General features: G+C 38.6%; 1 protein-coding gene and 1 pseudogene across 2 annotated transcripts in view; one reads left to right on the forward strand and one right to left on the reverse strand.

Moving 5' to 3' along the window:
• Positions 1-14,945, forward strand: part of PCCA (propionyl-CoA carboxylase subunit alpha) — a 402,236-nt gene that overhangs the window by 70,945 nt on the left and 316,346 nt on the right. The window lies entirely within an intron of this gene.
• Positions 5,088-5,183, reverse strand: LOC144223321 (U6 spliceosomal RNA; annotated as a pseudogene).

The following is a 14,945-nucleotide window of genomic DNA, read 5'->3' on the forward strand; positions in this document are numbered from 1 at the left end:
CCTTCTGCTCCCCCTTGTTCCTCCGTCAAGTTCCGCCTAATCCTCCTATACATGCAAACATATGATATTTGTCCTTCTCTGCCTGACTTATTTCGCTCAGCATAACACCCTCAAGGTCCATCCATGTTGCTACACATGGCCAGATTTCATTGTTTCTCATTGCCATGGAGTATTCCATGGTATAGATAAACCACATCTTCTTGATCCATTCATCTGTTGATGGACACTTAGGCTCTTTCCATGTTTTAGCTATTGTGGAGAGTGCTGCTATGAACATTGGGGTACATGTGCTCCTATGCGTCAGCATTTCTGTATCCCTTGGGTAAATTCCTAGCAGTGCTATTGCTGGGTCATAGGGGAGTTCTACTGTTAGTTTCCTGAGGAACCTCCACACTGTTTTCCAGATGGGCTGTACCAGTTTACATTCCCACCAACAGTGTAGGAGGGTGCCCGTTTCTCCACATCCTCGCCAGCATCTAGAGTTCTCTGATTTGCTCATTTTAGCCACTCTGACTGGCGTGAGGTGGTATCTCAGTGTGGTTTTGATTTGTATTTCCCTGATGAGGAGGGATGCTGAACATCGTTTCATGTGTCTGTTGGCCATCTGGATGTCCTCTTTGGAGAAGTGTCTGTTCATATCTTCTGTAGGGCACAGTGGTTTTTATTTTAAGTGCTCTGTACCTGAAAGTCAGCCAACATATGTCAAGTCCTGACTCTGTTACTACTAGCATAGTGTGAATATGGGCAGATTACTATACCTGAGTCATTGTTTTCCTTTCATTATACAGAATTCATAATATCCAGCTTCAGTGGTTGCAAGAAGGTTGGAATCATGGGTCATAGTTGGTAAACTACATTATTATGCACAGGTATACATCTACCAAACTATTAATCCCAATAGGGAAAAAAATGTAAACTCACAAAATAGAGATGAAAACTATCAGACTGATTTCCCAAAAGTACTAGCTTCAACTATATCATGCTAAATACTCTATAATAGCTCTCTCCTCTACTAATTATTAACAATTATAAAGATTAAGGAGATTTGCCTGGCAATGCTGGACTCTGTGCTAAGTTCTTTATATAAATAACATTTCATCACTGTTTTTGAACACTTATATTCCTTATCCTGTTAAAAGGTGTCCAGTGAAAGGAAACCACTTTTGGGGCGCCTGGGTGGCTTAGTCGGTTAAGCGTCCGACTTTCGCTTAGGTCATGATCTCGCGGTTCGTGGGTTCGAGCCCCGCGTCGGGCTCTGTGCTGACTGCCAGCTCGGAGCCTGGAGCCTGTTTCAGTCTGTGTCTCCCTCTCTCTCTCTGACCCTCCCCTGCTCACGCTGTCTCTCTCTCTCCTAGAAATAAATAAAACATTAAAAAAAATTAAAAAAAAAAAAAAAAGAAAGGAAACCACTTTTTTTTTTAAGTAGGAGGAAAAAGGAAAGGCTTAAACCTTGTAAGTCCAGAATTGTACATAGCTCTGATTTTATCTCTATGTAGGCCGTGATCTGGGTAACTCACTGAATGTTTTGTGCATGACTGTTGAAATTTATATCATGGCTTAAGAAAGTTGAGAAATGTTACTGCAATGTATTTTATAAATATCTAGTTTTAACTATATATGTTTTTTTAACAGTAGAATTTCCATTTTGGACATAGATCTTTGACTTTATTATGTTAACTTTTTTGAGAATGTAAATTCCTAATTTAAGTCCCATGTATATGTTAGGAAAGAAGGTTTTTTCCATCTGTGAACCTCTGACCCCAGCCCCTAGTTTAAATCCCTAGAAACTATCACTGCAATTATATTTATAGACTTCTGGAGTGAGTGTGTGTGAGTGTGTATGTGTGTAGGTGAGAATTTTGCTATAGATTTGTCATGTAGAGTACTCTTATTTGCCAAAGGATTTTGTTTATGAGAAAAGAAGTGGCATAGAATATTTCTTGTCTTGCCCCAGGCTTTTAAAAATAGGTATGGGATATCACCCTACAGATACACTGGCCCCATTCTTACTTAATCTTCCCGACAAGCTGTGTTGTATTATCATGATCCTTGGTTTTAAGAAGAGACCATCACCTCAGAAGTAAAAGCTTTGCCCAGTGTCACATAACTAGTAAGTGAGAGTATAGTTTGTAACAAATGTTATAAATTCCATACTCAGTAAATGTTCCAAACTGCTTTGAAGATGGATTGAAACTAGACTGGGTTGTTAGTGATTTTTTTTTCTTTTAAAAGATAGCTTTGGCTGGGGCCTATTTTTGGTGTTGATGGAGGCTCTTTTCTTTTTGCTCCATTCTTTCCCCTCATTGGCGGGCCATTTTTAAGGTATGAAAACAGCTGTTTCTTGTGTCAAGATCTTATGATCTTGGTCCGCAGTAAAAGTAACTGTCTTCACTTGGATTTGCTCACTTTATACATTTTTGAAAGAGCTGGTAGAACTGTAGTATAATCACTGATACCTTTTACTGCTCTGTGATAAATAAATAAATAAATATATTCTGGTAAAAAATATATTTTAATGCTTTTTATTTATTTTTGAGACACAGAGCACAAGTTGGGGAAGAACAGAGGGAGAAGGGGACAGATGATCTGAAGCAGGCTCTGGGTTGACAGCAGCGAGCCTGATGTGGAGCTCGAACTCACAAACTGTGAGATCATGACCCGAGCTGAAGTTGGACACTCAACAGACTGAGCCATGCAGTAGCTGCTCCATGATACTCTTGAATGAATCTGGTCTCCATGGATTTAGAGGAGAAAGTTTGGCAACTCTTTGCTTCTGACAATTTTATAGTATATTTGTAGTTGTGACTCTTAAATGTCATATTCAGCATAATTTATGAAAACCTGTGAAAGTAACTTCATAAAACCCATATAACAGAATGTTCTTTGAAATGTTTGAGAAGATGTTTCTTTTCCTTCATGTTAGAGTTTAGCTTCTAGAATATTTGTTGAATTTGAAGATTTGAGTAGAAATGCTCTGATATGGATACTTGAAAAGTTGAAATCCTCCTTTATTTTTAGGGAGAGTTTTAAGGGTGTAGACAAGCCAAATTTATATAGGTTTGTGGGACTTGGGGATGCCTTCAATAGGAAGGTTAAGAATCTGGGATTTGAGGGGCACCTGGGTGGCCCAGTGGGTTGAGTGTCTGACTTTGGCGCAGATCCTGATCTTGCAGTTAGTGGGTTCAAACCCCTCATAGGCTCTGTGTTGACATCTCAAAGCCTGGAGCCTGCTTTGGATTCTTTGTCTCCCTCAATTTGCCCCTTCTCCAGTCTCTTGCTGTCTCTCTCAAAAATAAACATTAAAGAAAAAAGAATCTATGATTTGATGCAGTTGGGATTTCCTACTCTTTGCTTAGTTAAAATAGCTTGAATTTTATACTGTGAGTTTTCCTTCTCCCCTAATTCCTTACCTTCCCCTTGCAGTTATTAGCACAGTCTGGAATCAGAGTTAAAATTCTTGTTCTGTCACTTTGTAGGTATGTGATTTCAGATAGGTTGCTTAATGTTTATACTCTCAAGTGTNAAGTGTCTTATGCTTACAGTTTGCACAGTATGTATTTCTTCATCTGACTCCTTATATTGAAAACATGTCTCTTATAGCCAGTGTGTACAGGGGTCATGCTTTTTAAATCATCCTAGGGGTGCCTGGGTGGCTCAGTTGGTTGAGCATCCGACTCCAGCTCAGGTCATGATCTCACCCATGACCCATGGGTTCCAGCCCTGTGTCAGGCTCTGTGCTGAATGGTTGCTCAGAGCCTGGAGCTTGCTTTGAATTCTGTTCAAAGAATTCTTCCCTTTGCCCTGCTATGCTCTTCCCCTGCTATGCTGTGTCTTACTCTGTCTCTGAAAAATAAATAAATATTAAAAAAATTAAAAAAAATCATCCTAATCTGTATCTTTTTAAAATTGTAGTGTTTAGACAATTAAGGTTTTTTGGTTTGCCTTATTTCCTTCCTTCCTTCCTTCCTTCCTTCCTTCCTTCCTTCCTTCCTTCCTTCCTTCCCTCCTTCCTTCCTTCCTTCCTTCACAAGCAGGTGGAGTGAGGAGAGAGAGAGACAGACAGACAGAATTTTAAGTAGGGTCCACTTCCATCGAAGAGCCGGAAACAGGGCTCAGCGTGTGGCTTGATCTTATGAACTGTGACATAATGGCCTGAGCCAGAAATCAGGAGTCAGATGCTTAACTGACTGAGCCACCTAAGTACTTCACCTTATTTTCTTTAATAACGGCTTTACTGAGATATAATTCCCATGTCCTAACATTCACCATTTTGTAATAAACAAATCAGTGCTTTTTAGTATTGTCATGGAATTGTGTAACCATCTTCAATATGCAATTTCAGTAATATTTATTAACATTTGATGCATTACTAGTGTGACTGCATTTATGGCTACCATTTTGTTTTCTGGTTGTCTCATTTTTTCCCCCATCTGTTCTCCTTTCCTGTCTTCTCTGGATTATATTAATTTTTGGAATTCCACTTAAATGTATCTATTAGACCTTTTATATTTTTTAGTGGTTTTTCTAGGGATTACAGTGTACATCCTTGACTTTATATGGTCTACTTGGAGATAATATTCTTTTCATGTAAAATGTAGAGATGTTGCAGTTGTACAGGCACCTGGGTAGCTTAGTCGGTTGAGTATCGCCTGTTGATTTTGGCTCAGGTCATGATCTCATGGTTCCTGGGATGGACTCCTGCTGAGCATAGAGCCTGCTTGGGATTCACTTTCTCTCTCCCACTCCTGTGGACACCCCCCCCCCAAAAAAAGTTACCATTGTACAGTCCTCCCCCCCATTTCCATCAGGATTTTCTGTGTTAATAGATGTCATGTGTATTTCATCTGCACATATTACACATTTCATAGGAGAATGTCATAATTTTTGCCTTAAAGATGTTTGAGGTAGTTTAGTACATTTCCTTTGTTAATGATCCAAATATCAGTCAGTTGAAATTAAGATTTATTTTCACTTTGGTCTATTTTTAGGGTACCTAGAAGAAATTCTTAGGTTTGGTTTGATTTTTAATTATATACGTATTTAATTGTGGCATATTCTATATAACATAACCCTTTCCACTAATTAAAAAATATATGGAACTCTTCATGAGTTTGCAAGTCATCTTTGCTTAGGGGCCCTGCTAATAATCCTTTTTTTCCAATTTTAGTATACATGGGGCCCTTTTTCTCTATTTTTTTTAAATAAATGTTTATTTTTGAGAGAATTTCAAGCAGGCTCTGCACTATCAGCACAGAGTCTGATGTGGGGCTCAAACCCACAAATCATGAGATGATGACCTGAGCTGAAATCAAGAGTTGGATGCTTAACTGACTGAGCCATTCAGGTGCCATGGCTGTACACACTTTTTATCTGTCATCTGTTGATTGACACCCAATTTGTAAATGAGTAGAAGACTGAAATCATGCTTCAAAATTTTTTTTAAAAATGTTTGTTTCTGAGAAACCGAGAGTGTAAGTGGGGTAGGGGCAGGGAGAGAGGTGGACACAGACTCTGAAGCAGGTTCCAGGCTTTGAGTTGTCAGTGCAGAGCCTGACATAGGGCTCATGTCCATGAACTATGAGATCATAACCTGAGCTGAAGTGGAAGGCTTAACCGACTGAGCCACCCACGCACCCCTGAAATCATGCTTTTAATTCTGTTGTATTACTGAAGCTTTCAGTAGATGCTTGCTCACTATTTGATAGCTGAGAAAAGTTGCTGAAATAAAATTTGGAATTCTGGAAATATAGTAAGGGCACTTTGAGAAACTTCCAAACTGTTTATTAGACCAGAGGGAAGGTATAAAAGGAAACTCCCTACTATGTCAGTTTGGTTACAAAAAAAATAATTTAAGTTTTTAAAAGAGCTTAATCCAGAGTCGCAAGGAGGTGCCTTTCATTATTCCAGATATTACATTAAAGTATTTCTTTTTAATTAAAGAAGAAAAAAGGTTTGGGGGCACCTGGGTAGCTTAGTTCGTTAAGCGTCTGACTTTGGCTCAGGCATGATCTCACTGTTGATGGGTTGGACCCCTGCGTTGGGCTCTGTGCTGACAGCTCAGAGCCTGGAGCCTGCTTCTGATTCTGTGTCTTCTTCTCTCTCTCTGCCCCTCCCCTGCTTACACTCTGTCTCTGTCTCTCTTTCTCTCTCTCAAAAATAAATAAACAAACCTTTTTTTCCCATGTTTATTTTGAGAGATAGCGAGAGAGCATATGAGTGGGAAAGGGGGAGAGAGAGAAAGAGAGACCATCCCAAGCAGGCTCTGTGTTGTCAGTGGTCTGCAGAGCCTGATGTGGAGCTCAAAGCCATGAACCATGAGATCATGACCTGAGCCGAAAGCAGGAGTTGGACGCTTAACTGATTGAATCACCCAGGTGCCCCTAAAGTATTTTTTATGTCTCATAAGCAACTTCTGCTCGATGATTTGTTACATAGGACTGCATTTCTCAAAGAGCTTTTACCGTGCTGTTGTTCTTATGTGTGTTTAGATGAAAGTAGACATGATTGTCTCAAGGACAGATTAATTGCCAAAAGAAATCACATTTTTATTGTGTTTGTTTGTAGTAGAATAAGTATTTGAGAAATCAAGTCCTTAGTTTGTCTCATTATTTTATTAGACCATTAATTACCTGCCCTCACAAGATATCCGTTAACACTTGGCACAGTTTGGAAAAATGATCTAGTGTATTAGGATGAGAATTCTCCACTCTTGGTATAGGTTTTTGTTTTGTTTTGGTATAGGGGGTTTTAATTGCAAAGAACTAAAGTGTAAGCAAAGGGCAAAAATCTGTGTGGATTACTTGCAGAAGGATTACACAAATTGGAAAACCTTTGCTTTATTTATGAAGGAGGTTTATCTCCTCTATCTTCTGGCAAGAGTGGGAATGTGCCAGACATTGTTCTAGATATTGGATACATTCAAGATGAACAGGATAAAAATCTGAGTGTTCATGAGGCTATATTCAAGTACAGAGAGGTAGGTGCTTAGAAGTGATTTCACAAAGATCAATTTGAATGCTATAAAGAAAATTCAGGTGGGTGATGCAACAGAGTATTGGCTGCCAACATGTTCTGGGGCACCTGGGGACCTGGCAAGTAAAAAAATGTTTGAGTTTTTCCCCCACTCATTTCGTCATGATTGTGTAGTAGAGTTTTCCTGTGGCAACATGACGTATGCTATAAAAGATTAAGTGCAGAACAGACATGATAACCCAGCTATATTAAGCTAGATATCAGAAGTCTGTGCAAATGTAAAACATTTACTAACTTATTTGTTATGAAAATGTTCATTCTAATCGTTAATTTTAAATGAGTTCATTATTGGAGCGCCTGGGGGGCTCAGTCAGTTAAGCTCCCGCCTTCAGCTTGGTTCGTGGCCTCGCGGTTTGTGGGTTTGTACCCTGTGTTCTGGCTCTGTGCTGACCGTTCAGAGCCTGGAGCCTGCTTTGGATTCTGTGTCTCCTCTCTCACTTGTCCTACCCACCTTGTGTTCTATCAAAAAATAAACATTTTAAAAAAAGAAACGTTAAAAAATAAAAAATTGGTACATTCTCTTAAAATTAATAAATGTTATTATTTATTTTTTAATTTTGTTTTTAAGTAATCTCTACACCCAGTGTGGAGCTCGAACTCACAGCCCTTGAGATCAAGAGTTGCACACTCCAGGGGCGCCTGGGTGGCTTAGTCGGTTAAGCGTCCGACTTTCGCTTGGGTCATGATCTNTGCACACTCCATTGAGTCAGCCAGGTGTCCCAAATTAATAAATATTTTAAAAATTTGTTCATTTTAGTACTGTAAATATTGATATAACATGAATAAACAGAAGCTCTTTGAGGTCATTAGAGTTTTAAAATGAAAGAGGTTCTAAGCTCCCCAGATTTGAGAAACGCTGTGTCATGAATTAACTGAATGGCCTCTAGAGAGGGTGGTACCAAAAAATCTCTCTGAGAGGGTGACCATTAAGCTGAGATGTCATGGGAGAAGAGCATTCTAGTCAGAGCAAGATTTCTCTGATTACTCCTTCCCTCCACACTCTGGCATTCTTTTCTGGCCTTATAATTACGTATGAAATCAAGGACCTTTATTTACTCATCTCTGAGTTCCTGTTATTTACCACTTTACTTACTAATAATCATGAATAATTATTGGCCAATTAGTGGAATTGTTTATATATACTTCCAAATATGAGACAGACTTTTGGAAGTGGCTTAATCCCCTTGCTGTTCACACTAAGCTCATTTGAAGTACATTTTTATTTTTAAAAGTAATTAACAAATATTTATTAGGATCTTGTTCCTATTTCTTTACACATGACAGAATCTTATATTGGAGGTCTGTGACTGTTGGTATCATATGGTTTATTTTCCATATGTACTTGTTAATGGTAAACTTTTGCAATCTTTATGCCCTGGAGTTATAATTTGGACCTGCATTTATTGGTGAAATATATAGATAAAGCCTGTGTTTTTTTATTGTGATTCTTGCTATTACTATCCATCACATCATTTATAAGCAAAAGCAGTTTTTTTAAAGTTTGTTTACTTAGAGAAAAAAAGTTCATGGGGGAGGGGCAGAGAGAGGACAAACTGTGAGATCATGACCTGAGCCAAGACCAAGAATTGGATGCTCAACCAAATGAGCCACCCAGGTGCCTCAAAAGCAAAAGCAGTTTTTAAAAAATGTTTATTTTATTTTTGAGAGTGAGCAGGGTGGAGGGAGGGGCAGAGAGAGGGAGATAGGGAATCCCAAGCAGGCTCCGTATTACCAGTGCAGAGCCTGACGCTGGGCTTGAACTCACAAACTGTGAGATCATGATCTGAGCCAGTATCAAGAGTTGGACGCTTAACCAACTGAGCCACCACATGTCCACAAAAGCAGTTTTAAAAGTGAGTAGTAACCGAAAGACGAGGAGGAAATAAGGAGTCTAGATGAAGAGTATGAGCAGTAAGATTGATTGTGACCATGATACAAATGGATGAGATTTCTATCTTTAGCAGATTGTTAACTTGTTCTGAGTACTGATTGTGTGCAGGGCACTATTCCAAGCACTCTACGTAAATAACTGCATTTGCTTTTCATGACAGCCCTACAGGTGGATAGTATTTTTTCAGTACTATTTACAGATGGAGGAAGTAAAAGGGGGGTGAGTGTCAGCAAGTTGCTCCAGGCCACACAGCTGTTAGCGCCTGAACGATTAGGAGGTTAGGACGGCAGGCCTGTCTGCAGCTCCTGTCTGGGTCTGACTCCTACTGCTCCATGCTCCCTCCCACGTGACAGAGAAATTCTACAGCTTGTTATAGAGCAAAGCAAAATAAAGCTTTAAAATATTTTCAACTTTTTACCCTCCCCATCATTATTTTTTTCCCTGTAAGACCATAATTTTATAGTTTGTTATAAGCCTCTTGGTATCTTTAGCTTATAGGACATTTCTAGATCTAAAGGAGCTCCATAAAGAGTTCTCTATAGAAGATGAGGTTTCCCCACTAAAAGCTAGAAGTAGGAAAACGAAGCAGACGAAGCGAGGAGAAGAGCACAGAGAAGAAAGAGAAGAGGAAAGCGGTGATGATGATCTGGAGTGGAGTGTGCAGGGTGGTGGTAGCTGTGTTTACAGTGGCTGCCCCGACAGCACGCATGGTGAAGGCTCGCTTTCCAGGTGCTCTGCCAATTTGGTTGTGAGTGGGGTGGAGGGGCAGCGGTGGCCTTAACAGGGTTTTGTAGAGGTGAAAAACAGCAATGGGGAGATCGATTGACTGCAGATCTTAAAAGATACTGAGTTAGAAGAGCTAGAAGTTAAAGCAGTTTTCTCTGAGGTGACAAAAAAGTGACCAGTAAGGCAGAAATGCATATCCTGTAAGAGATAGATGTTTTTATCTTTGGAGCAAATTACCTGGATCAGCGTACATTTCCTTAAAGTCAAAGTCAAAGCTGCTGGACTCCTGACTCATAGGAGAACACATGTGTGCTCCCGAGGAAGAGAACCTTGCTACATGGGACTCTGATAGGCGGAGGAGGAGTTAGGCTCCCAGTGGAGTAATGATTCTGTTGTTAGGGAGATTGTCAGAGAATATGAGAAGTGTTTCATAGGTGCTTTCCCCCTGCTCTTTATATGCTTTGTGGTATCATTACCTCTAATTTATAGATGAAGAAACTGAATCAGAAATAAAATGATTTGCCTAACCACCTTCTAGTCCAGTGATCAGGTCTTTTGATTGAGGTCAATTCTTTCAAGCCCTGAGGGTTCTAAAAGGCTGGGGTTTAACTGCACACAATATATGGAAAATTTCAAGTTACTCAGAATCCATGAAGAGAAAATAACTAGGTTTTTAATGTGTTCTTTTGTGGTATTTATTTACTGTGATTAATTTTTTTGTGGTGGTGGGGCTTTAAGAATCTGGCAGGCTTGGAGCTCCTGCGTGGCTCAGCTGGTCAAGCACCTGACTTCAGCTCAGGGCATGACCTTGCGGTCCCTGAGTTCAAGCCCCGCGTTGGGCTCTGTGCTGACAGCTCAGAGCCTGCAGCCTGCTTCAGATTCTCTGTCTCTCTCTTTCTGCCCCACCCACACTTGTTCTCTCTCTCTCTCTCTCTCTCTCAAAAATAAGTAAAACATTAAAAAAAAAAATCTGGCAGGCTTTTTAGGTCATCAGAAAATGATAAAATTTTATTCAAACATGTCAATAGTACGATGCTTATATAATAGTATTCTTTAAAAAATTTTTTTTTTAATGTTTTATTTATTTCTGAGAGAGCGAGAGACAGACAGCGTGAGCAGGGGAGGGTCAGAGAGAGAGGGAGACACAGAATCTGAAATAGGCTCCAGGCTCTGAGCTGTCAGCACAGAGCCCAATGTGGGACTCGAACCCATGAACTGCAAGATCATGACCCGAGCCGAATTCGGACGCCCAACCGATTGAGCCACCCAGGTGCCCCATAATAGTATTCTTTAAACAAATGTTACACAGTAAGTCAAAATAGCAAGTTAACATATTAATGGTACCTTCATTCTATTGCCACATTTATTTTGAAATTAAAAATGCTGTTTTTTAAATTATGAAAACCAAAACTTTTTTTTAAAGCTGTACACCCAGCGTGGGGCTTGAACTCATGACCCCAAAATCAAGAGCTGCATGCTTTACCAACTGAGCCAGCCAGGTGTTCCTGAAAATCATAATTTATCTTAAAAGTTAATAATAGAAACTAGATAACTGTTCACATTTATGGGTTTTCTACTGTAAATTGTAGATTATATTATGGTGAATAGGCTAATGTTTTGTGCCCCAATAAATGAGGCCCTGTTCATGTAATGCAAATATTTTGTTTATCTTGAGATCTAAATCATTGGTTTATATGATCATTGTTTTCTTGACGAGTTTCTCAACTTTTCAGAGTCTTCCTAAGGCCCTGGTGTGCTTTAGATTGCTAAAGTCCAAATTTGTTGTCTGTCTAATGAAGAAACTAGTAGTTTAGTATGTTGTTGATTTTTCTTTTCTTTTTGGATAACCGGAGACCTTATTTTCACTCTCAGGAGATTGTTTGAAGTCACGATGGCTTTTAAACGGGTCTCACAAATCTTAACTGAAGCTGATCGTGTCGACGATCCATGTTTTGCACAATATTTCTAGTTGAGGAAGTGTAGAAATTTCGTGTTTGTCTTAGCTTTTTGGTCTCTGAGGTATTAAAAGTGGTGACAGGGCTGCTCTGTTACTGTTTTGCAGCTAGCTCTTTTAATTGATGTTGAATTGTGGCATTCCCTGCACACAGGGTTAAGTAAAAGGGCTGCAGTCATCCAGTGAGCATTTCCCTTTAATGTGCTCATTAGTGGTGGCAAGTCCACGTTTCAGCACATGTCAGTAATTTACATTTCATTGCCGAGCGGCTGCCCTTGTTCAAGAGTTGTTCCTAAGCCCAATGCATATATATTGGGAATAAACAGAGTAGAAGAATTGAAAGCCAAATACCCTGCCAGGCCTTTCAGTTGGTTCTGAAGCTTCCAGTGGGTCTCTGATTAGCAAAGCATGAAGCAGGATGAAAATGCAAAGATGAGGCCTACAAAAGTGGTCCCAGGTAGGCCATCCCCTTAAGTCCCCTTTTTGTGACCACCTTTCCATTTCATCTTCCCGAGATTCTTCTCGGGAAAATACTCTTCTAACAGAGTGAAAATACTCTGTTAGACCTAGGAAGTGAACAAAAGAGGATCAACCTGGTTCCTTTACCCCTTCTAACTATTAAGCCAAGTTTGATTGTTAGGCAATGAGTCCACAGAAGCAAAGGGCTTGATCGGCTTTACAGTTCCTAGGGACTCTATTATTGTGATTGGGATCTCTGTGGTGATTCCTTCTGGGATTCGTTTTTCCCCCTTTGCCTGATTGGTACCAGCTTGTTCCTGCTTTTGAAAGCTTGCATAGATCATTAAAGGGTAATCGGTAGAGGCTGTGGTCAGTGTTTCTGGACATAGGGACAGGACTCATGTTAATGTTGTCTTTAAAACTGGGGTATTGGGGAAAATCCAGTTTTCTTTTTGTAGAAAAATTTGATAGATTATAATAAGGAAGCATTTTTGAACTCAGGGTTTTATTACGAGTTACTTCGTGTCTACATGGAACAGCATTAGGAAGCACCAGCCTAGCTATCTTTAGAATATTAAAAATGTGCTAATTCTTTCTACATTTTAAGTTTACTTTCGTGTATTTGGAAATTTGAGTTGCAAGAATGTAGGTATTAACATTTCCCATTTTGTGTGTGTGTATGTATGTGTTTAATCTCTGGCATCTGTTTATCTATTTTTGTGCTGCTTTCCAAAACATTGAATTTAAGAAGTTTTGTTCATACTTCATGGTTAGAATGAAAAGTGAATGAATTTATGACTGATTATAGTATTAAAGGACATTGAAAAACATGAGAACTCAAGTCAGATTATTATTTTATGGTAAATTCGGTTGGATGTGATTTAGCTTTTGGATCATTTAAGCATGAAGGTATGTTAAGCAAAGTTTATTAATTCTATTAACTTTTTTCTCTTCTTTTTTTAGCTAGAGTTTTAGTAGAGGGGCAATATATTTTGGAAATTTTTTTATGGGTAAGAAGGTAAAGATGAGAATCTTGAGAATATTAATTTAGTAATGTTCTGATCAGCACATGAAGCTTTTGCAGAAATGTAACAATAAATTTACCTTCTAGATGACTATGTGAAACTATTCTTTCTGGATGCTTGCCAGATAAAGCCCTTTGGGATTAAGTTCTGGAAAATCACTTGCAAATTTGTGGGGGATATCAGTGACTTTGAATATTTAACTGTCTAAACTGTCATCTACATGCATTCTGTCTCTGAATTGGGTAAAAAAACTAGAAGTTTGTCAGCCAGTTAGAATTAAAGGTGACATCTGCTTTTAATTGGTGTTTTATTTTCTTCCAAGTCAGTAAAAATTCAGTAAGACATGAATTATCAAATTCTGCAATGCTAAGCAACTTGTCAAGACAGTAAGCACTACCTTGAGCACTTGTACAGATGGGAAGTGTTAAAATGTTGATTAATCGTCCCAGTTCTGATTATGGTTTTAGAAGGCGAAAGACTGTATAACCATTGCCAGCTTTCTAGTGTCAGAAAATAGTATTCATTTGTTAATTTTTAGGCTTTTTTTCAATTACTGGCAAATTGCCTTTTCTATAATGAGCATGTAAATAGTTTTAGAGATACTTTGTTAATAGATTTAGGGTCAGATAAGGAGATGTAGAATTCTTCAGTTTCTCAAGTCTGTTATTTATTCAGTAAACATCTTAGTTCAATTGTGTTTTTCTTAGTAGAAAAAAACTGAAAAAATCTAAAAGGGAGCTTAAAATGGTGTTCTTTTGTACACACACACACACACACACACGATGTGTTGAGAAGAGTGTATCTGTTTGAAACCTTGCCTTTGCCCCCCTGTTGAAAAAGAAAATTATTTCTGTTTTTACCATTTCCAAACCATATTATGACATATAATATAAAGATAAATCCATTCCTTCAAGAAGAGCATGTAAAAATTGTTCAAGACTTCAGAAATTCTCAGAGCTAAAAAAGACTGAAGAAAATATTTCCATCATACTGATTACATTTTAATTTTCTTGTTACTGAGAATTTGAGCATAGTACTAAGTGGTATCCTTGTATAACGTGTGTCTTTAAAAATTTCACTGTGAAGGAGATTTCTTCCCCCTACAAATTGTTAGATGGAGAGAGTCTCCTTTTTCCACTTGAATAGATTTGTATATTAGAGGTAGAATTCTGTCTTAAAAGTGATTTGCACTTGAAGTAATATTTCTTAGATTAGTTTCTTTTTTTTTTTTTTAATGCTTTATTTATTTTTTGAGAGAGAGAGTGTGAGCAGGGGAGGGTCAGAGGGAGTCACAGAATCTGAAGACAGGCTCTAGGCTCTGAGCTAGCTGTCAGCACAGAGCCCAACGCGGGGCTCGAAACCACTAACCATGAGATCATGACCTGAGCCGAAGTTGGATGCTCAACCGACTGAGCCGCCCAGGCACCCCATAGATTAGTTTCTTAATATTACCAGACTTCAGTTGAATTCAGGTCTTCTTTTTTGTCGTCCACTTCTGAATATGTGATGCATGTTTTATGTAGTACTAAATTTTCCCTACCAGGAAACCACCGGGTTATTTAATTTGATTCATAACATTTGTCCTGTTCAGTTACTTAGATCTTGGGTAGTTTTTATTTAAACTTAAAAAGTAGTCAAGATGCTTATGTAAATTCACTTAATAGTTTTACACAGAGTTGATAAGTAGCATCTTAAACTCACGAGCCAAGTTTGGCAGTTCTCACATGTTTTTAGAAAATAGTCGAAAAATAGGACATGTAGATTCTCTAGCTTAACTATACAAAACATCTTGATGCCTGATAACTTCAGGATTCATTGCCTCTGTACATTTTCAAGTTGTTTGCTTCTCAATGCATAA

The sequence above is a fragment of the Crocuta crocuta genome, unplaced genomic scaffold, assembly GCF_008692635.1.
Source record: "Crocuta crocuta isolate KB4526 unplaced genomic scaffold, BGI_CrCroc_1.0 scaffold31, whole genome shotgun sequence".
Classification (NCBI taxonomy): Eukaryota; Metazoa; Chordata; class Mammalia; order Carnivora; family Hyaenidae; genus Crocuta; species Crocuta crocuta.